This window comes from Salmo salar, chromosome ssa02 (assembly GCF_905237065.1).
Source record: "Salmo salar chromosome ssa02, Ssal_v3.1, whole genome shotgun sequence".
In the NCBI taxonomy this organism is placed as follows: Eukaryota; Metazoa; Chordata; class Actinopteri; order Salmoniformes; family Salmonidae; genus Salmo; species Salmo salar.
The window spans coordinates 37,249,011-37,271,444 of NC_059443.1; the positions used below are offsets into that span (position 1 = coordinate 37,249,011).

General features: G+C 44.1%; 1 protein-coding gene across 1 annotated transcript in view; it reads right to left on the reverse strand.

Annotated features, from left to right (window-relative positions):
- The window catches only part of LOC106582184 (thrombospondin type-1 domain-containing protein 7A-like), a 101,935-nt gene that overhangs the window by 64,010 nt on the left and 15,491 nt on the right, over positions 1-22,434 (reverse strand). The gene's annotated exons all lie outside the window — the stretch shown is intronic.

A 22,434-nucleotide genomic window follows, 5' to 3' on the forward strand; every position in this document is an offset into this window, starting at 1 on the left:
GAGAGGCTGCTACCTACATTGAGACCCAATCACTGATCACTTTAATAAATGGGTCACTAGTCACTTTATACAATGCACTCTAAATAATGCCACTTTAATAATGTGTATATATCTTACATTACTCATATCACATGTATATACTGTATTTATACCATCCATTGCACTTTGTCTATGCCGCTCGGCCATCGCTCATCCATATACTTACATGTACATATTCTCATTCACCTCTTTAGATTTGTGTGTATTAGGTCACTACTGTAAGTCGCTCTGGATAAGAGCGTCTGCTAAATGACTAAAATGTAAATGTAGTTGTTGGGGAATTGTTAGATTACTTGTTAGATATTACTGCACTGTCGGAACTAGAAGCACAAGCATTTTGCTACACTCACATTAACATCCGCTAACCATGTGTATGTGTCAAATAAAATGTCATTTGATTTGATTTGAATTGATTGTGTTAGATGACGGCCTCAGGCTGAGTGGTATCCGGCTGCGGGTGCCTTGTGTTTACCCATGTTGCACCCCTAAACCGATTCCCCCCCTGTGGAGGATGAAGAACGCTAGTCTGCCTGAAACAGGCTGAAACATTTCCTGCAATTATCAGACCCAAATGCCTCAGATGACAGCCTATTAGTGGACTCATCTCCTCGCTCAGCTGCTGATCTCGCAGGCAGGAACTGGCTTCAATCAGCATATCAGCATGTCGACAGAAGCCTCAAGGCACATCACCCGTGGTTGTTTTATTTCCCCCTATATCAACACAAGATCAATGCCCTGCTGTCAGACTGCACATGTATCATATATAGTTGTGATTCAGGGGATGTCTGGGCATCCGTTAGCTACCGATCAGATTGGGGTTAATTTAATAGCCTTATGAAATGGGGTGTCTGGGGTATTCGGCACAAAAGAGGCAGGGGGTAAATTATCTGGAGCACTCCCAAGGCTTATCCCTATATTCTGTTTGCCTGAGTAAATGAAACCCTAGCAAAATGATTTGCCGTGGTATATCAGACCGTATACCACAGGTATAACTAAACATCTATTTTTACTGCTCTAATTACGTTAGTAACCAGTTTATAAAAGACATAAGGCATGTCTGGGGCTTTGTGGAAATGGCCAATGTACCATAGCTAAGGGCTGTATCCAGGCACTCCGCGTTGCGTCGTGTTTAAGAACAGCCCTTAGCCGTGATACACTGGCCATATACCACACCCTCTCGGGCCTTATTGCTTGAATATATAACTCAGGGGGAGATTTTTCTTTCTTTTGTGATCCTAGTTAACATTTTTACATAATGTCCAAGGGCCTTAACAGATCTCCCATAGGCTCAAGTGCACATACTCCCAACTCTAAGCAGCAGATTAGGCTAGAGTAAGAAGTGTAATATCCCCACTGTTGGAGAATCAGTCGGATCTCTCTGTCCCCATGTGTGTCCTCATTAATGAACAGACATGTTTTGGCTCCCACAGGGTCATCCTCACTAAGGATGGAGTCACACAGAGCTGTTCACTTGGTTGTGTTTGCTTGTTATTGATCCTTCTAAAACAGGAACTGCTTACTGCCAAGGTCAGGGATTATTTTGAGCTGTCCTTGCTGTCTGACAGATACTAAAGTGGTGGTCCTATTGCCAAGAAATCCCTGTCGTTACTTCTGGTTTAGGTGTCTCATAGAGCACTCAAAATGTCTGTCATTCTACAGAATGTCAGGACCAGATTGGACAGGTGTTATTATGAGCAGATTATTTTTGCTTTAGGAAAACCACTTAAAATAAAGTGCTCTCACATCTCAGATGGCCAAAGCTATAAAAATAACTGTAAAATGAAAGTGAGCCAAGGACCTTGTATCCCCAAACTACCATACCCAACTCCTAATAAAGTTCAGTTGCAGCACAGAGTGAAATGGAATACAAAAAGCCCTCTTAAATACAATTGCACGTAACCCTTGGCAGAGATGAACGTCAACATATTGAACATGCCAAGTTGAGCCCCTGTTAAACCCAGTAGAGCAATTAGTTAGCTAAAAGGCCTACAAACAATCTAGCCAAAAAGCTTGCAAACAATCAGATGAGCATTACACAAGGCCAAACTATGTATCCCTTCAGAGAGACCATGGAAAGACAAAGGATGAAGAAACAAACTCCACATAGTCCTAAGGGGTCGTACAGAAGTCTGCATTTGAAGAAAATGCATCATAAGTTCATAAGTTACTAAAGTATGGTCAGACGCTTCATTTCACTTCCAAATGAACATTGACCTTTTTTTTTTAATAAACAACACCAAATTATAAATCATGGGTTATAATGAAAAAGAGAAAAATATGTCTGAGGAGAAGGAAGAGACCAGAGGCTACCACTTGATGTCTGCTGAAAAACTTTGAGCTGCTTAACATTCATGGATAATTACCAACCCTATGTTCAGTGTGATCTGTGCCCTTGGCCATGTTTCGCTAAGCTACAATCCATTGACTAAAGCTCTTCCTCTCACAATTGACCTGAATGTCATTAGCTGGAATACCACAATGTCGCTTCCATGGTTTAAAGGGCTTTGATGATTTTGATTCATTAAGCATAACATACAGCACCGTACGTAACTCTGAGGCAGACTTTTGATTTAACCCATACAATGTTAAATCGTTTCCTCCATTTAATTATATTTTTCACAAATAGGAAACATTGTGCAGACTCCGTGTCATTATTGATGCCATGGCATCTTCATGAACAAGTGTCATGGTTACCATCTGCAGTCATCTCATTGGATTCAGCTAATGAAATCCTTAATTTCAGTGATCAATAACAAACCAAAGGTGGAATACTGCACTGCAGCTTGTAGGAGACAGACTCATTTGTTACTCCTGCAGTGACATTTTTGGCAGTCTGCACAAACCACCCATTCATGTGTGTCTGTCAAAATCCAACTGTCAATGCATTCAACAGCAGACAAATTTCAAAAGGTCAAACGCAATGGTCCATGTTCCACTTAGAAATCTGTCAGGAAATATGTCCAAGCTGTCAGTAACTGTCATAACGCAATCAATAAACCTCATCATTTCACATGGACCTCTTATATGTGTTGTGGGAGTTTATGTTGTTGCCCAAATGTTCTCTTGCCCCAGTTTGAGGCAGGATGTTGTGGGAGGGGCAGTCAGTGGCCTTTAAATAATGGGATAGGGATGGGAGTGTCCCTCCTGCTCTGCGGTAATATTCAACATGCCCATCATGCAGCTCTGACAGGCGTGCTTTATGAGAACACAGGAAAGGTGAACCAGATAACCAACAGTAAATCCTACCGCAATTAGTCACAAGCCACTGAGTCATATTTCAATGAAAGGGAGAGAGCTGTTTTCAGATAACACGCTTATGATATCTATTGTCATGTGGTCTGACACAGTAATTGGACCAAATCAACAATCTACCATTCATAAAATTGGCATGTTGACATTTGAAGTTCAGAGGTTGGACATTTTGATTGATTACTTCCACAAATTCTAGCTGATTCTGTCTCTTCATCTGGGAACAGACTGCAGTGTTTTTCTTAAACAATAATTTGAGAAAGGATAAATGGCAGGAGGACATAATGAACACATTTCATAGCGGAATAGACTTCCATTATGCAAAGTAATAGAATGGAATGGATGTTGATGTATATTTTGGACTTCCATCAACACAAGCGCTTATTGAACTGGGATACAAATAATCACATGTGCTGCAAAGTAGCCTATATGCTGATCACGTTACGAGATTAAACGAGTTGTAAAAAAAAAAAGGGATGTACTAACGTCATCTTTATTTATACCAAAACACAAAATGTAAACCACTGAAATATGAAATATAATCCAGAAAATAATGAAATAGTGGGCATCGTCGCAGGTCTTAGTTAGATATCCTAATCCATGTAAAACATTTGAAAGCCACTGCAATACAGAAACAAAGCCCCTGAAATGATGCCAGCAAAACTGCATTTCAAGCAAAAATATCCACCATGTTGAAAAAAGAGTAAGGATAAGACAAATCACAGGGAGAGAATGTGCCCCTTGGTGCTTGGCACTGCAGTTAAATATTAATATGATGCCAGTTAGAAGCACATTGTTGACTCCAATCTAAAGAGGCACTTCCATGGAAGACTTCCTCGGTCCCGTGTGGCTCAGTTGGTAGAGCATGGTGTTTGCAACACCAGGGTTGTGGGTTCGATTCCCACGGGGGACCAGTACGGGGGAAAAAAGAAATGTGTGAAATGTATGCATTCACTACTGTAAGTCACTCTGGATAAGAGCATCTGCTAAATGACTAAAATGTAAAAAATGGTGTGGTAGAGGATGAGGGGTGAGAGAGGGGTTTCATTGACTATATTCTGCCCTTAAAAAAAGCCAGCCATTAGTCTGTGAGGAAGAGTTGCACTGGCTGGCTTTACATGAAGTGAGCTGGGTTGTGAAAACAGTTGCATGATTTGCAAGGAAGCCTGCACGGATAACATGAAAAAGGGCAGGGCATCTTGTTTACATTTCTCCTTTAGTAGGGAAAGTCATACTGTCACTGTTATTGCTATGAAACCTGGGGCATATACAGGCATATACAGAATATCATCTGTCTAATGTTATGCTAATGCTTTATGTGACCAACTCTTCACTATTTGTGTCTGCTATTGTTGTGTTAGTCAATTTCGTATCTATTTTGGGGTTAAAACTGCTCTTGGCATGAATGTGTGTGCCAGTACAGTGTGTTTGTGTAGTATGTGTGCACGTGTGTGCATGTGTGTGGATGTGTGGGTGCATGCACAAGCGGGCGTGTCTGCATGTGCCGTGTTCCCATGTGATTGCCTGCACGTGTGTGTGACTGTTGCTCCAGGGCCAGAGATTTGATAATGTACCTGCCACTTTATTGAGATAAATTCAACCAATCACATGGTGAGATCTCCCACCCTCTGGAGCGCCTCTGCCTAAAATTAGATTACTGCTGCCTACGATGCATCATTCTCTACATCTCAATTCAATAGTAAAGTAACACAACACTGGGAAACTTCATAGAATAAGGATTTGCAACTGGCACTGGGGAGGTGTCTGCCAAACTAACACACATGTTCTAAAAGGCAGCCAAATGCAGCACGACTAAGAGCAACATGAAGGTGTAAAATGGTCATTTTATAGCTGACAGTCCACAGCAGGTCATGTATGAAAGCAGAAATAGAAGTGAAAAAACGAATCATTTTTTTGTGGGCCGGAAACTATTACTAAGCGTGTGTGACGTATGCTTTGTCTGCTACAACAAAGCGTATGTGTAGAGAACAATACAATTAGGAAGTCACCACTTAGAAATGACATTAATCCTATAATCTTATAATGCTCCCATTACAGACCTCTGAAGACAAAATACTAGTAATTCTCAATAACATTTAGAGGTTATCCTCTATGATCCCAGCAAAGGTTGGTAGTTCATATCAACTAAGTTACATTTGTTGATCATATGACAGGTAACTTCAAAGGGGACAAACCATCTGTAAAGGTGGTGGGAACGTTTACAGTACTATACTTCAGACTAAACACTGCTCTTCAAAGGTCGTTTTGGCCAGTCAATGGCCAGCCTGCCCTTTTCACACCAGGCACTAATCATAGATTAGACCAAGCTTAGAGTTGCTAACATCAATCCTGATCAGAGAGAGATGTTGACATGTTAGTGTAAACGAGATGTTTGTTTCGATCAGGACACGAGAAAAGACAAGGACAGGAATAGGCTGAGCGGTCCTCAATTCACGACAATGTCGTATGATCCACAAAATCATCATGTGACCTGTTATGATTGAGAAGGATCTAAGATTGATGTTAGTAGATGAAACATGTTTCTAATCAATTAATGGCTATATAATACAACAGAAATGGCGAGAAATTGTCGTGTTGGGCTGATAATTAAACTCCACAGCTGGGATGCTTGTACTTCTAATTAGTGCAGGATGGGAAAATAACACTTCTAGGACACTAGTGGCTAAACTTGGAACGCAAGGTGTGGACTTTCTTTCCTAGGCCTATGGGGATCCCTCTTGGATTGTGATCCAGCAACACTATTCATTTGGACTGAGTAGGAGTGTGGGAGGTGTTGGTAGAGAGTGGATACCCCAGCCAAGCCTAGCACAGTACACACACACACACACACACACACACACACACACACACACACACACACACACACACACACACACACACACACACACACACACACGTTGGGCCAAAACAGACAGACTGCACTCACACTTAGGTCGACACACAGCTTTCTGTCAACTCTTTTCATGTTTTCTTTCATTTCATATCAGCTGCGAGATGTACGATGTAAACAGCAATAAAAATACACCTTCGGGGTGAAAGACATTAACTTTCTTTTGTATCATGTCTCCTAATCAAAACAAATTACCATTGATTCCACTTAAATGCAATACTACTCTTAAAGCCCTCATTAGAATGTGTCTGTGTGAATACCAAATCTGAATGTCAGATTATGTAGCACTGTACATACTGTATTTACATGGCATGTAAGCCCTGACATCAAGAATAGAAACGTGTCATGTTATAATTCATCATCATTCACTTGAACCAGCTAAAGCCAGAGGACCTAGATCTTATCATTGACAATACAGAGACAACATGCCAGACGGCAGATGCAAAGGCCTTTGAGTGCAGGAAGTGAATGCCAAAGAGAGTAGTTTACCCTCACACCTGTTCTTTCTCTAGGCAAACTAATTCTACCTTTTAATTTCTTGATTCTAACAGCAAGGGTCAGGTAGACGTAGCTAGTGGTCCCTTGGGTGATCCAGTTCTATTGCTTTTTGGGGGAACGGTTTCAGAGCGCATGACGGTGAGGTTGAGGGAACAGTTTCAGAGCACATGACGGTGAGGTTGGGGGAACGGTTTCAGAGCGCATGACGGTGAGGTTGAGGGAACAGTTTCAGAGCGCATGACGGTGAGGTTGAGGGAACGGTTTCAGAGCGCATGACGGTGAGGTTGAGGGAACAGTTTCAGAGCGCATGACGGTGAGGTTGAGGGAACGGTTTCAGAGCGCATGACGGTGAGGTTGGGGGAACGGTTTCAGAGCGCATGACGGTGAGGTTGAGGGAACAGTTTCAGAGCGCATGACGGTGAGGTTGAGGGAACGGTTTCAGAGCGCATGACGGTGAGGTTGAGGGAACGGTTTCAGAGAGCATGACGATGAGGTTGGGGGAACGGTTTCAGAGCGCATGACGGTGAGGTTGAGGGAACGGTTTCAGAGCGCATGACGGTGAGGTTGAGGGAACAGTTTCAGAGCGCATGACGGTGAGGTTGGGGGAACGGTTTCAGAGCGCATGACGGTGAGGTTGAGGGAACAGTTTCAGAGCGCATGACGGTGAGGTTGGGGGAACGGTTTCAGAGCGCATGACGGTGAGGTTGAGGGAACGGTTTCAGAGCGCATGACGGTGAGGTTGAGGGAACGGTTTCAGAGCGCATGACGTTGAGGTTGGGGGAACGGTTTCAGAGCGCATGACGGTGAGGTTGAGGGAACGGTTTCAGAGCGCATGACGGTGAGGTTGGGGGAACGGTTTCAGAGCGCATGACGGTGAGGTTGAGGGAACGGTTTCAGAGCGCATGACGGTGAGGTTGAGGGAACGGTTTCAAAGCGCATGACGGTGAGGTTGGGGGAACGGTTTCAGAGCGCATGACGGTGAGGTTGAGGGAACGGTTTCAGAGCGCATGACGGTGAGGTTGAGGGGACGGTTTCAGAGCGCATGACGGTGAGGTTGGGGGAACGGTTTCAGTGCGCATGACGGTGAGGTTGGGGGAACGGTTTCAGAGCGCATGACGGTGAGGTTGAGGGAGGTTTCGCTGCAATCTCTCAGCAAAGTGTTTACTGAGATCTCAGTTCTCAAATTGACAGCGACACTGACTGCAAGTCCACTGTGAGGTCTTGTTAGGATGTTGGGAAATAATGTTGTATTATGTTTACAAGAGAAGCATATAGTGAAATGGCAAAGCAGTGATGATAGATTTATCGTCCTCTGATTTCTTTGTCAATATTTCTGGATGTTTGTATTAAATGTTCTGTTCATTCTGTAGGTATTGATCTGGCTGGGCATTTGACTCAAAATGTTTCAATGTGTTGCTTGTCAATCACTTGTTGAGTCCAATTCTTTCCAAATGAACACTTATCCTCCAATCCCAAAAACACTGTGATTGAAATGGTTAGTGAGTTTTCACCAAGCATCTGTACCACTGATTCATTACAGTAGATAGAGCTTGATAGCCATTCTCACCCATCCAGACATTGTTCCGATGCTGAGAATAGCATTAATGATTGACAACTCCCGTTCCCAGAGGATCCGAGGTTCTCTCTCCCTCTAATTTGAGCCATTTCATTGACACGTAGAGAAGAGAGCATGTCAACATCAGAGAGACTCATAAATTCTCACAAGCATTCACTCAGCTTCAAATATCACATCCTGGATCACGAGAAAGCACTTGTGTGCTTGTGGAAGAGCTCAACCACTTGAACAGGCTTAAAACAAAGACTGAGATAACTGTTAAACAGTCTTATATTTATTAAAAAAAACTGCAACTCAAGAACAAGTTAGAACCATAAAAACATTGGCAACTAAAACCTTGGCTCACCTAACTTAAAAGACATCCCCTGACCAACATTTGGGCACAGCTAAAATGGCAGGTGAACTTATTACCAGGGTCAAATCAATTTGCTGTAGATGTTCAGATGGTGGATAAGTTAACTTGGAACTGTTGAAGGTTTGTAAGTGAATGACTAAATACATACACAAAACACAACATGCTCTTAAATATATAACTTGATTTTAATAAATACTTAAAATTTTAATAAAAACTATGATAAAAGCAGAATATCTTCTTCACAGTGCTCATGTGCCTGTGTTGCATGAGCATACTGTGCATGTACGTGTTGCTTTAGATAATATTTTCTACATGAAGTGATATTTCCTGCATAGATGCGGAGGAAAGGACAAATACAGCGAGCGGAGGATGAGGTAATCATCTCAATGTCAACTCTGTAACTAAGAACAAATCCTTTGAATTATGATTCAGGGACTCTGCTGCATGCTATGCCAGTGAACATGAATGCTGTTCAGGCTATGACATCTTTGAGGATAAAATAGAGAGAAAATAAGTATTGGGTGTACTGCTTTGACATTATAGCATACTCTCCAAAGAACTGCTGTAAAATATCAAATGATTTAAAAGAGATTAAGGTGTTTTTCACGACAGTGATATTGATCCAGCAGCACATTGCCTAATGATCCTGCCATGAGTGGAAGACGAAATAGAACATCATTCTCTACAAGAAACATCAACTTCCTCAGAAAGAACTGTACTCTTGTCACGACTTCTGCCGAAGTTAGTCCCTCTCCTTGTTCGGGCGGCGTTTGGCGGTTGACGTCACCGGTTTTCTAGCCTCCACCGATCCACTTTTAATTTTCCATTTGTTTTGTCTTCTTTGTACACACCTGGTTTCCATTCCCATAATTGTATGTGCCTTATTTAACCCTCTGGTTCCCCCATGGTTTTATGCGTGTTTGTTCATTGTAAGTTGAACTGTGTTTGTGAGCTTGATTATTTTCCTTCTTGGAATATTTGTTGTTTTGAGTAAAGTTACGTGTATTACTCATCTCTGTGTCCTGCGCCTGACTCCACCTTACCTGCTACACCTAGACGCCTTACAGATACACGCAGCACGAAATGGAGTCAGCAGGTGCACACAGCCCACCTTTGCTAGTGGAGGAGCGCATCCAGCAGCACGCGACCATATTGCTAAGTCTCGGCACAGCCATGGATCGCGTGCTGCACACAACGGAGCGATGGGAGAGAGGAGGTTATCCAGCACCCCCATCATCATCACAACAACTCACACCACTGTCCACCCCTCCTTCACCTGGTTCCAGTGGGATTCGGCTCGCGCTCCTGAGGGAATATGATGGGACGGCTGCTGGGTGCCAGGGGTTCCTACACCAGCTGGAGCTCTACCTTGCGACCGTCCACCCGGCTCCTTCTGGACGCGAGAGCATGTCCGCCCTCATCTCCTGTCTAAAGCCCTTGAGTGGGCCAACGCCGTATGGGGAGAGGGCGACGCGGCGTTGGACCACTATGAGGACCACTATGCTTGTTTCACCTAAGACAGGGGACAAGGAGCGCACAGGACTTTGCTTTGGACTTCCGAACCCTGGCCGCTGGCGTGGGATGCCTTGTCAGGGCCCTGATCGACCATTACCGGTGCAGTCTGCGTGAGGACGTCCGTCGGGAGCTGGCCTGCAGGGACACCATCCTTACATTCGACCAGCTGGTGGACCTGTCCATCCGGCTGGATAACCTGTTGGCCACACGCGGACGTCCGGATCGGGGTGCGTCAGTTCCATCCCCCAGCACCGCCGCTCCGACACCTATGGAGCTAGGAGGTGCTGCTATGAGGGGGACCGGAGGGGGGGGGCATTCCCTGCACCATCTGTGGCCGTAGAGGGCATACTGCTGCTCGTGGCTGGGGAGGTTCCCCAGGGAGTCGAGGTAGCAGGCAGGGCACTGGTGGATCATCCCAGGTGAGTAGGCACCAGACTCACCCAAAGCTCCCTGTTGCTCACATGTTTGTGTTTATAGAATTTCCTGAGTTTTCCCTGCATTCCCAGCATAAGGCGCTAGTAGATTCAGGCGCAGCTGGGAACTTTATTGACCGTTCATTTGCTCATAGTTTAGGGATCCCCATTGTTCCTGTTGATATGCCCTTCCCTGTGCATGCCTTAGATAGTCGACCATTGGGGTCAGGGCTGATTAGGGAGGCCACCGCTCCACTATGCATGGTTATGCAGGAGGGTCATGAGGAGAGAATTAGTCTCTTCCTTGATTGATTCTCCTGCGTTTCCCGTGGTACTGGGCCTACCCTGGTTGGCCTATCATGACTCCACTATTCCGTGGCAACAGAGGGCTCTCAAGGGATGGTCCCGTAAGTGCTCAGGGAGGTATGTAGGTGTTTCCATCAGTGCGACTACGGTGGAGAGTCCAGACCAGGTCTCCACCGTGCACATCCCCTCAGAATATCTCCTATCATTGCTATGCAGACGACACACAATTAATCTTCTCCTTTCCCCCTTCTGATAACCAGGCGGCGAATCGCATCTCTGCATGTCTGTCAGACATATCAGTGTGGATGACGGATCACCAGCTCAAGCTGAACCTCGGCAAGACGGAGCTGCTCTTCCTCCCGGGGAAGGACTGCCCGTTCCATGATCTCGCCATCACGGTTGACAACTCCCTTGTGTCCTCCTCCCAGAGTGCTAAGAACCTTGGCGTGATCCTGGACAACACCCTGTCGTTCTCCACTAACGTCAAGGCGGTGACCCGATCCTGTAGGTTCATGCTCTACAACATTCGCAGAGTACGACCCTGCCTCACACAGGAAGCGGCGCAGGTCCTAATCCAGGCACTTGTCATCTCCCGTCTGGATTACTGCAACTCGCTGTTGGCTTTGCTCCCTGCCTGTGCCATTAAACCCCTACAACTCATCCAGAACGCCGCAGCCCATCTGGTGTTCAACCTTCCCAAATTCTCTCACGTCACCCCGCTCCTCCGCTCTCTCCACTGGCTTCCAGTTGAAGCTCGCATCCGCTACAAGACCATGGTGATTGCCTACAGAGCTGTGAAGGGAACGGCACCTCCATACCTTCAGGCTCTGATCAGGCCCTACACCCAAACAAGGGCACTGCGTTCATCCACCTCTGGACTGCTGGCCCCCCTACCTCTGAGGAAGCACAGTTCCCGCTCAGCCCAGTCAAAACTGTTTGCTGCTCTGGCACCCCAATGGTGGAACAAGCTCCCTCACGACGCCAGGACAGCGGAGTCAATCACCACCTTCCGGAGACACCTGAAACCCCACCTCTTTAAGGAATACCTAGGATAGGATAAAGTAATCCTTCTAACCCCCCCTTAAAAGATTTAGATGCACTATTGTAAAGTGGTTGTTCCACTGGATATCATAAGGTGAATGCACCAATTTGTAAGTCGCTCTGGATAAGAGCGTCTGCTAAATGACTTAAATGTAAATGTAATATGCCGATTTGGCTCTCGCCTTCTGTAAGAAGAAGGCGACTCAACTACCACCCCATCGACGAGGGGATTGTGCGATAAATCTCCTGGTAGACACAGCACTTCCCAGGAGTCACGTGTATCCTCTATCACAGGAGGAGACGGCGGCTATGGAAACATATGTCTCCGAATCTCTGGGGCAGGGATACATTCGGCCTTCCACTTCACCTGCCTCCTCGAGTTTCTTTTTTGTGAAGAAGAAGGATGGAGGTCTGCGCTCGTGTATTGACTATCGAGGTATCAATCAGATCACTGTGAGGTACCGCTACCCGCTGCCTCTCATAGCCAATGCGATCGAGTCAATGCACGGGGCGCGCTTCTTCACAAAATTGGATCTCAGGAGCGCTTACAATCTGGTGCGTATCCGGGAGGGGGACGGGTGTAAGACGGCATTTAGTACCACCTCTGGGCACTATGAATACCTCATCATGCCATACGGGTTGATGAATCCTCCATCAGTCATCCAGGCATTTGTAGACAAGATTTTCCGGGACCTGCACGGGCAGGGTATAGTGGTGTATATCGACGACATTCTGATATACTCCGTTACGCGCGCCGAGCATGTGTCCCTGGTGTGCAAGGTGCTTGGTCGACTGTTGGAGCATGACCTGTACGTCAAGTCTGAGAAATGTCTGTTCTTCCAACAGTCCGTCTCCTTCCTAGGGTACTGCATTACCACGTCAGGGGTGGAGATGGAAAGTGACCGCATTTCAGCCGTGCGTAATTGGCCGACTCCAACCACGATAAAGGAGGTGCAGCGGTTCTTAGGGTTTGCCAACTACTACCATAGGTTTATCTGGGGCTTTGGTCAGGTAGCGGCTCCCGTTACCTCACTGCTGAAGGGGGGACCGGTGCGACTGCAGTGGTCAGCTGAGGTGGAGAGGGCTTTTGGTCACCTGAGGGCTCTGTTTACCTCGGCTCCTGTGCGGGCTCATCCGGATCCCTCCTTGGCATTCATAGTGGAGGTGGATGCATCCGAGGCTGGGATAGGAGCTGTGCTGTCTCAGCGCTCGGGTACGCCACCAAAGCTCCGCCCTTGTGCATTCTTTTCGAAGAAGCTCAGCTTGGCGGAGCGAAACTATGATGTGGGGGACCGGGAGCTGTTGGCTGTCGTAAAGGCTCTGAAGGCGTGGAGGCATTGGCTTGAGGGGGCTAAACACCCTTTTCTCATCTGGACTGACCACCGCAATCTGGAGTACATCCAGGCGGCGAGGAGACGAAACCCTCGCCAGGCAAGGTGGGCCATGTTTTTCACCCGTTTTGATTTCACCCTATCCTACAGACCAGGTTCCTAAAACGCTAAGGCAGACGCACTGTCCCGGATGAACGCCCTCCAGGGTCTGGAGGGCGTTCATGGAATGTCTGGGGGTCTCGGTCAGCCTCACCTCAGGTTTTCACCCCGAGAGTAACGGGCAGGTGGAAAGAGTTAACCAGGACGTGGGTAGGTTTCTGCGGTCCTATTGCCAGGACTGGCCGGGGGAGTGGGCGGCTTTCATCCCCTGGGCAGAGATGGCCCAGAACTCACTCCGCCACTCCTCCACTAACCTATCTCCCTTCCAGTGCATAATAGGATATCAGCCGATTCTGGCACCGTGGCATCAGAGGCAGATCGAGGCACCTGCGGTGGATGAATGGTTTAGGTGCTCGGAGGAGACCTGGGACTCCGCCGATGTGCACCTGCAACGGGCCATAAGGCGGCAGAAGGTGAGCGCCGACCGCCATCGCAGTGAGGCCTCGGCTCTCGACCCGAAACCTGCCCCTCTACCTGCCCTGCCGGAAGCTGGGTCCGCGGTTTGTAGGGCCATTTAAAGTCCTGAGGAGACTGAATGAGGTTTGTTTGTTATGCCACGACTTCCGCCGAAGTTGGTCCCTCTCCTTGTTCGGGCGGCGTTCCGCGATCGACGTCACCGGTTTTCTAGCCGCCACCGATCCACTTTTCATTTTCCATTTGTTTTGTCTTTATTGTACACACCTGGTTTCCATTCCCATAATTATATGTTCCTTATTTAACCCTCTGGTTCCCCCATGATTTTGTGCGTGTTTCTTCATTGTAAGTTGGACTGTGTTTGTGAGCTTGATTATTTTCCTTCTTGGAATATTTGTTGTTTTGAGTAAAGTTACGTGTATTACTCATCTCTGTGTCCTGCACCTGACTCCGGCTTACCTGCTACACCTACAGTGAGGGAAAAAAGTATTTGATCCTCTGCTGATTTTGCCTCAAAACCTTAATGACTTGGAGAAGATCTGCAAAGAGGAGTGGGACAAAATCCGTCCTGAGATGTGTGCAAACCTGGTGGCCAACTACAACAAACATCTGACCTCTGTGATTGCCAACAAGGGTTTTGCCACCAAGTACTAAGTCATGTTTTGCAGAGGGGTCAAATACTTATTTCCCTCATTAAAATGCAAATCAATTTATAACATTTTTGATATGCGTTTTTCTGGATTTTTTTGTTGTTATTCTGTCTCTCACTGTTCAAATAAACCTACCATTAAAATTATAGACTGATAATTTCTTTGTCAGTGGGCAAACGTACAAAATCAGCAGGGGATCAAATACTTTTTTCCCTCAAGGTAGACGCCTTACAGCTCTGTTCTCACGAAACCAATGTATTCATCACATAAAGTTTCCGCTTCATCTCTTCGTTTAATTACACACCAGGGTTAAGCTCACTAAATGCAATTTAGTGCCTTTTCCATCCTCATGTCACTATTACAGGAACATGAGCCCAGTTGGTATCCGCGCTACACCGGAGTGACGGCACCTAATGAAATCATGAGGCAGAAAAGAGCAGGGAGAAAAGTGTTAACCTGGAGCCACAGAAATAGCCCCCGTGTCAACTGGAGGAGAGAGAACTGTGATCCCAATCTCAAGCATTTCCATCCACAGTGCTAATGCTCCAATCCCCCTCATCCCCCCCTCCATGTTCCCCTGACAGCTCCTCCCTCTGTTAATTGGCCAGAAGGGAAGATTATGGAACCTCTGGGACACGGTTGCTAGGATATTAATGGTGGTCACGGAACAGACACAGATCTCGTCGTTTCTCGCTTCTCTTTGGTGTAAAGGTCTCAAATTAGATGTTCTCAAAGGTTTTGGTTTTCAAACATTGCACACCAATTGCTGATTTTGTCCATATGGTTATTTACCAGTATAGCCGTACTGTATGTCCCATATTAAATAAAATACATTGTATTGGTCGGGTACACAAATTTATCAGATAATATTGATTATGTTCCTAGCTCCACAGTGCAGTAATACCTAACAATACAAAACAATACACGCTACTACTAAAAATACAAATAAAGAATAAAAAAATACATAAATATAAATATACAGTGAGCTCCAAAAGTATTGGGGCAGTGACAGTGTTTTTGTGTTTTGGCTCTGTACTCCAGCACTTTGGATTTTAAATTATACAATGACTATGAGGTTAAAGTGCAGACTGTCATCTTTAATTTGAGGGTATTTTGATCCATATCGGCTGAGCCGTTTAGAAATTACTGCACTTTTTGTACATACTGAAGTCCCCCAATTTTAGGGGACCAAAAGTATGGGGACAAATTCACTTATACTGTACGTGTATTAAAGTAGTCAAAAGTATAGTATTTGGTCCCGTAATCCTAGCACACAATGATTACAGAAAGCTTGTGACTCTACAAACTTGTTAGATGCATATGCTGTTTGTTTTGGTTGTGTTTCAGATTATTTTGTGCCCAATATAAATTAATGGTAAATAATGTATTGTGTTGTTTTGGAGTCACTTTTATTGTAAATAAGAACAGAATGTTTCAACATACATCAATGTGGATGCTACCATGATTACGGATAGTCCTGAATGAATCGTGAATAATGATGAGTGAGAAAGTTACAGACGCACAAATATCATATCCATCAAGTTACAGACACACAAATATCATACCCCCCCAAAATGCAAACCTCCCATTACAATAGCAGGGAGGTTTGCATTTTGGGGGGGGGTATGATATTTGTGTGTCTGTAACTTTCTCACATCATTATTCATGATTCATTCAATTCATTCAGCATTATCCAAAATCATGGTAGCATCTACATTAATGTAGAAGTGTTTACAATAAAGGTGTCTCCAAAATGACACAATACATTATTTACCATTTATTTTTATTGGGCTCATAATAATCTGTAATCATACTCCATCCATGTCTCAATTGTCTCGAGGCTTAAAAATCCTTCTTTAACCTGACTCCTCCCCTTCATCTACACTGATTGAAGTTGTTTTAACAAATGACATCAATAACCCATAGCTTCCACCTGGATTCACCTGGTCAGTCCATGTCATGGAAAAAGCAGGTACTCTTAATGTTTTGTACACTCAGTGTACATACGAAGTGTGTTAAAACAGTATTTAAATATTATTCAAGCGACCAGTGTTCAATGACTATGTACATAGGGCAGCAGTCTCTAAGGCACAAGGTTGGGTATTGAGTGGTAGCTGGTTAGTAACAGTGACTAAAGTTCAGAGCAGGGTACTGGTCAAAGGCTGGCTAGTGGTGACTATTTAACAGTCTGATGGCCTGGAGATAGAAGCTGTTTTTCAGTCTCTCCGTACCAGCTTAGATGCACCTGTACTGTCTTCGCCTTCTAGATGGTAGCAGTGTGAACAGATTGAATGATATTGATATCAATATCATTCAATGTGTAAGTTTTGAAAGACACAAGCTTGACAAAAGCCACACATATTTTACATACACTGCATTGGTGTATGCATGCAATACCATTTGGAGTTCATACACTCTGTTTGCCCCTGCCAGCAGTGCAGCTCTCTACCCTGTATTTTCAAAGAGCCAATGTAAGGAATCAATATCAATAATTGATGCTAAACTGTACAAATCAAGGGCCCCCTGAAAGATTGGCCTGTGGCCAGCACATATTGCACAATCATATAGTTTGAGAGAGAAGGAGGGGCTATAAGAGACCAAAGAATTCATTACTTCCAGTAAAACGTACCAAATGGGGGGGGGGGGGTCAATAATTGAGAGGTCTGTTTGTACACCAGAACAGTAGCATAAATCAGCATACACCAACACATGAGCCAATCTACTAAAGGATGCTTAGTGAACCATAGGAATGATGAAACTGTACGAGGGCTGTGCCTGCTTGCCAGTAAATCCACATGGCTCAACCTGTATCACAAACTTACAAAATGAGAAATACATCTGAATTCATGTTACTTTGAAAATGATTTGAGAACGTCTTGACAACGAACCTTTTGCTTTTGAATGAGATCCAGACTAGATCTAAAAGAAACACACATTGGGGTTGTATTTATAGACCATGAGCATCTTCCATATTCCATGCATTCCTGATATTTATCCGAGCATTGAATCCTCTATGAAGTAATGGAAAGCTACATGAGAAAGTCATTAGCCACAAATAAACCACCCACAGTTCCTCACATCTGTTCCAGCTCCACACGTTAGAACACACCACCTTCAATGAGTCACAGTATAACACGAAGCTCCATTCTCGGCTCGCTCTTTGGTGATGTCTTTGCAGGATTGCAGGTAGAGACTACAACTTTTGCTGGTGTTTCATTGTGGAGCGGGAGGTCTGAGGCCACACTCCTCGGAGGGGACACATACTCTTCGCTGTGATCACACCAGGGGTCGGGTGCAGTAAAGCCTGCCACCCTCAACCTGCAGGCGAGGAGATGAATGAGCAAACCTCTGTGTTTCTGCTCTTTGATTCCACCGCTGTGCTGAGCCAGGTAAACATGAGAGGAGAGGGGAGAGGGGGGGGGGGCTTCTGTCTTAGAACACACACACACTCTGAACACACACACACATACCCACAACTCCCTTTCCCCTGACACACACACTCACACTACTTTACCGTAAGTAAACACACTAATCACTAATACCACAAAACATACTACCACAAGCATACTAACACTGTAGTACTCTCATACGCGCATGCACACATACACACACACACACACACACACACACACACACACACACACACACACACACACACACACACACACACACACACACACACACACACACACACACACACACACACACACACACACACACACGTACCCACATGTCCATAGTTGCTTATTTTATTAATTGATCAATGGAAACAATCAAGGGAGAAGCGAACATCTGCTTTGCATCTGCAGCTTGATACGTCATCATCATCCTACTAATATACAAATCCCTCTTCCTCCATCCACTCACAGTATTTCTCAGCTCAGTGACAACCCGCAAACAGCATATTTACATTCCATGCGAGTTAACACGATCAGACTATACACACATAAACTAATAGCTTTCCTGTATCTGGGATAGAACACGAACCCCAAGGGCAATACATTTTCCAAACGCAGCCAGAAATGCCGGGACTCATCTCGTCAAACATACAGTAGACACCTTTCCCTGTCACAACATCTGGAACTTTCCACAGTTGAAGGTTTAATCACGTCGCGGCGGCAGGGCATCAGGATGGGTGGTAAGAGAGTGGCGATTCCATTACAGTGGTAATCAACAGAGAATGGGACAGGAGGGCAGAGGGGATGGAGCGCTGCCAGGTAGGCAGGCTGGTGGCGCACATAGTGGGGAGCAACAACAGCATGGGCATGGTGGTACTTTACCCAGATAGACAGACATACAGACACAGATCCCCCTCTACATGCTGCTTCATGGTTCCATCTGTTAGTGTTAGGGGGCATGGGTGGAGAAGAGGGGGAGAGCAAATATGACGACGGAAGCATTTCTGCCTCCAGTATGTATGTGTGTGTGTTTCTGAGTGACACTGAAGACATTCAGTATGACAACTGTGAGTGTGATTTGGGAATATTGTAGGATAATGTTGTTGTAAGCCAGATGTTTAAGGCTACATGGGATTTATTTCCTCCCAAAACATGTTGTACTGGCCTAGTCCAGGGTTCCGCAACTGGCGGCCCACGGGCCAAATTATTTTATTTTTATTTTATTACGTTATCTGAGAAAATAAATAAATAAAACGTAATACTTTTTTTTATTGTTGGACGTAAAAGACTGTAAAAACAACAGCAAAACAGCTCCAAGTGATTTACATTTTCTAAATCTGTTCCAAAATATTGCACGCATAATAATGAGATATGTGATCATATACAAATGTAAGCAAGGTTTGAAATTATGAAGTTTTAGTCAAACATTATATCTGTTTGGGCTTGCGGTCTACAGATTATTTGTATTATGTTCCGGCCCCCTGACCATCCACTCAATGTTTTTTTTAGTCTACGTTAGTTGATGATCCCTGCCCTACTTCATGATTTATTTGTTTGAATGGTATTCCGGCATTTGACTGTATTACTATGCAAGTATACGAATGAAGGATATAAGATCATTTTGGGGCTCAGAAATGTAACAACTACAAGACAATCCAATAGATCGGATTGAAATTTGAGCGACTGAGCGGATACAACTAAAGTGAAGGCATTTTCTGATGGGCCGAAGTCGAGCTCTGTAAAAGAGAGTCTGAGGGAGTCATCTGGTAAAGACGGTCTCTTACTTTGTAGCCGTGATCCTTAGCTTTGCCTTTCCAGGGTCAGATTACTTTAATCCAAAGAGAAGTGTTCAAAGAGAACCCAGTAGGTGGACAGATCAAAGAGACTCAGTACCAGCCAAGGTTCGTGTTCTTTAACACTGCACTTCCTGTGAATCCAACACTACTCTACCATACCCCCCACGTCTCAAAGAGAGATGGGGGAAATTTGGGGAAATGGAAGGATGAGGGGAGAATGATTGTCCCGTGGAAACACTTTGATATAGGATTTGAGGAACATAAAGTAATGCAATTTTCTAGAAACGATAAGAGAGATAGTGTGCTGGATGTTGAAGTTGCTACAAGTGTATTTTGCTATAATATGGAAAAGTAGTTTGAGTTTAGAGACTTGTTTTATATACACTTTAAAATACAATCCTCTCCTAACAAATAGGAAAATAAGATGGACTGGTAAAGTAAATCACCTGGTTTTCACAACAAGGCCGAAACACATTGGGATATAAGCTACATTTGAGAATACATTTATTTTGATGGATGGAAATAAATGCCATCTGAAATGTAACAGCGCACATCCTTTTTGAAGCCAAAGTCGTGTAGCAATACCCAGCCGCTGAGGTAATAAAGAGAGAATCTCTGACTTAATCAATCTTCGGATTTGGCAGCAGCCTGGACTTAGGAAGTCATATTATTCCTCTCGCCACATTATTCCATCCTGAAGGTCTGCATCTGTTTTCACAAGGGTCTTCTGTAGCTACTTCTCTGTTCTTCTTTCTCCCTCGTTCTCTTACTATCTTCTCTCTCCATCTCAATGTCTGTCACTCTCGTTTCTCTTTCTCTCTGCAGTCTCTCCATCTGTCTCCTTGACTCTCTCCTTCTCTCTCCTTCTATACTTCTCTCTCCCTCTGTCTGCAACTTTTGCTCTCTTTCTCTTTTTTCCTCTAAAAACAAAGGTACCCCAGACGAGAGAGATCGTACATGAGAGGCATGTGAAATCCACTCAGACAACTGAGTATTATAATGTCATGCACCCTTAAAGGTTAATACAGGCTGTTCCCATGCTATGGACTTAAGCCTTTGATGATAACCATTTCATTTCACAGAGATAGTGGCGCAGTTGAAGGGAATTGATGCCACTGGGGATAGCCTCTCTCCCTTCTCTCTCCACTACTTATACTCTTTCTCCTTCTCTCTCTTTCAAATCAAATCAAATCACATTTTATTTGTCAAATGCTCCGAATACAACAGTGAAATGCTTACTTACAAGCCCATAACCAACAATGCAGATATAAGAAAATACCAACAACAAAAAAAATGATAATATATATATTTTTTAATTCAAATAAATAAAAAATACACAAAGAAATTATATTTAAAAAAAATCCTAGCTCTCTCCCGGCTTTCCTCTTTAGCAACAGCTTTGTCCATCTTTCTTCACTGTAAAAAAAGTCACGACGCTGCTGTTCATATGAAGTGCTTTTACTGATTGGAAGGATTTGAAAATGTTGCTTTAGTTCGTTCAACCTATTCTATTCAATTTGCCAGAAATCAAATAACTAATTTGACAGATTACTGTGATTTTTTAAATTGATTAAAGGTTCTAACAGCGGGGACAATGTAGTGACAGCAGCCTATCAGAAGAGTTTGAGGTGTGGCATATTGGGGGCGTGGCTTTCAGCTGGTTCTTTTTGCCCACCCGAAAGGATAAATGTAATTCCAGTTAATCTAGTATATTGTATTCTTCATTCATACACAACATGTACCTGGTCAACATCTGTAATGATAATTGTGTAAGTGTATGTGATACCAAAGATAAGGAAGCAAATGTTTGGTTCTGATCTTATTGCACTTAAATGTGACAGTCTTGTGTGAAGAATATGTAAACATTATTACTTTTTTTTTAACAAACTTATTTTCTTGTTTTATATGAAATGTATTTAATTGCTTAACCCAATTGAGGACATTTGGATAGCTTATTCTATACTTAAAAGTGAATTTGGAACAAGATGAAAAAATGGGTTGTATTTCGTTTTGTTATTTAGTAGGTTTAATCAAAGGGGAAAAGTAAGTTGAGTGTTGAAAGAAATAGGTTGCAACTTGAGATATACTTTGGTAATAATAAAATAAAACAGTTGGCATTGAATCACATACATTATTTGGTTTCAACAAATGTAGTATTTTCAATTGAGAAAACCTGTATTTACCTATTTACCTGTAACCAGGAAGTATTTTTTTCTAGGTTGATCCATTTTTTACAGTGTTTCTCTGCATACTGTATCTCTCCTTTTTCCTCCACCTCTCTCTTGTTTCCTTCCCTCCATCTCTCTCCACCCCCTCTTCTCTCTCCCCCACATGGTGTCTACTCTCTGGTCTGTGATCATGTAAATACCAGATGTAGTGGGGTCCTTGGGCCAAAGTGCTTCACACTAGGGTCCGGGCAGTCAACCAGAGATGCCCTGAGCATGGAAGAGAGGATTTCAATGATATTAATCCTCTGAAAATTGCCATTGGCCAGGGTTAGATTTCATCCGAACCAAATTTTCTTTAATGGAGTGCCATAGCGGTATAGTGCTGATCCAGTGCCTTCTTACACTGATTTAGATGTGTTATCAGTGGAAAACGTCTATTTTTAATGGCGTTGGCAGTGGGGGATAGATGAAAGGATGTGTCCACATGCAACAACCACACACTGTACACAGATAAGCACACATATCTACACATCCCTCCGCCCTTTCAGATCTGCAATAGTCCCACCAGAGGGTTCACCAGTGGGGTACAACAGCAGCAGGACTGACCTAGATTTT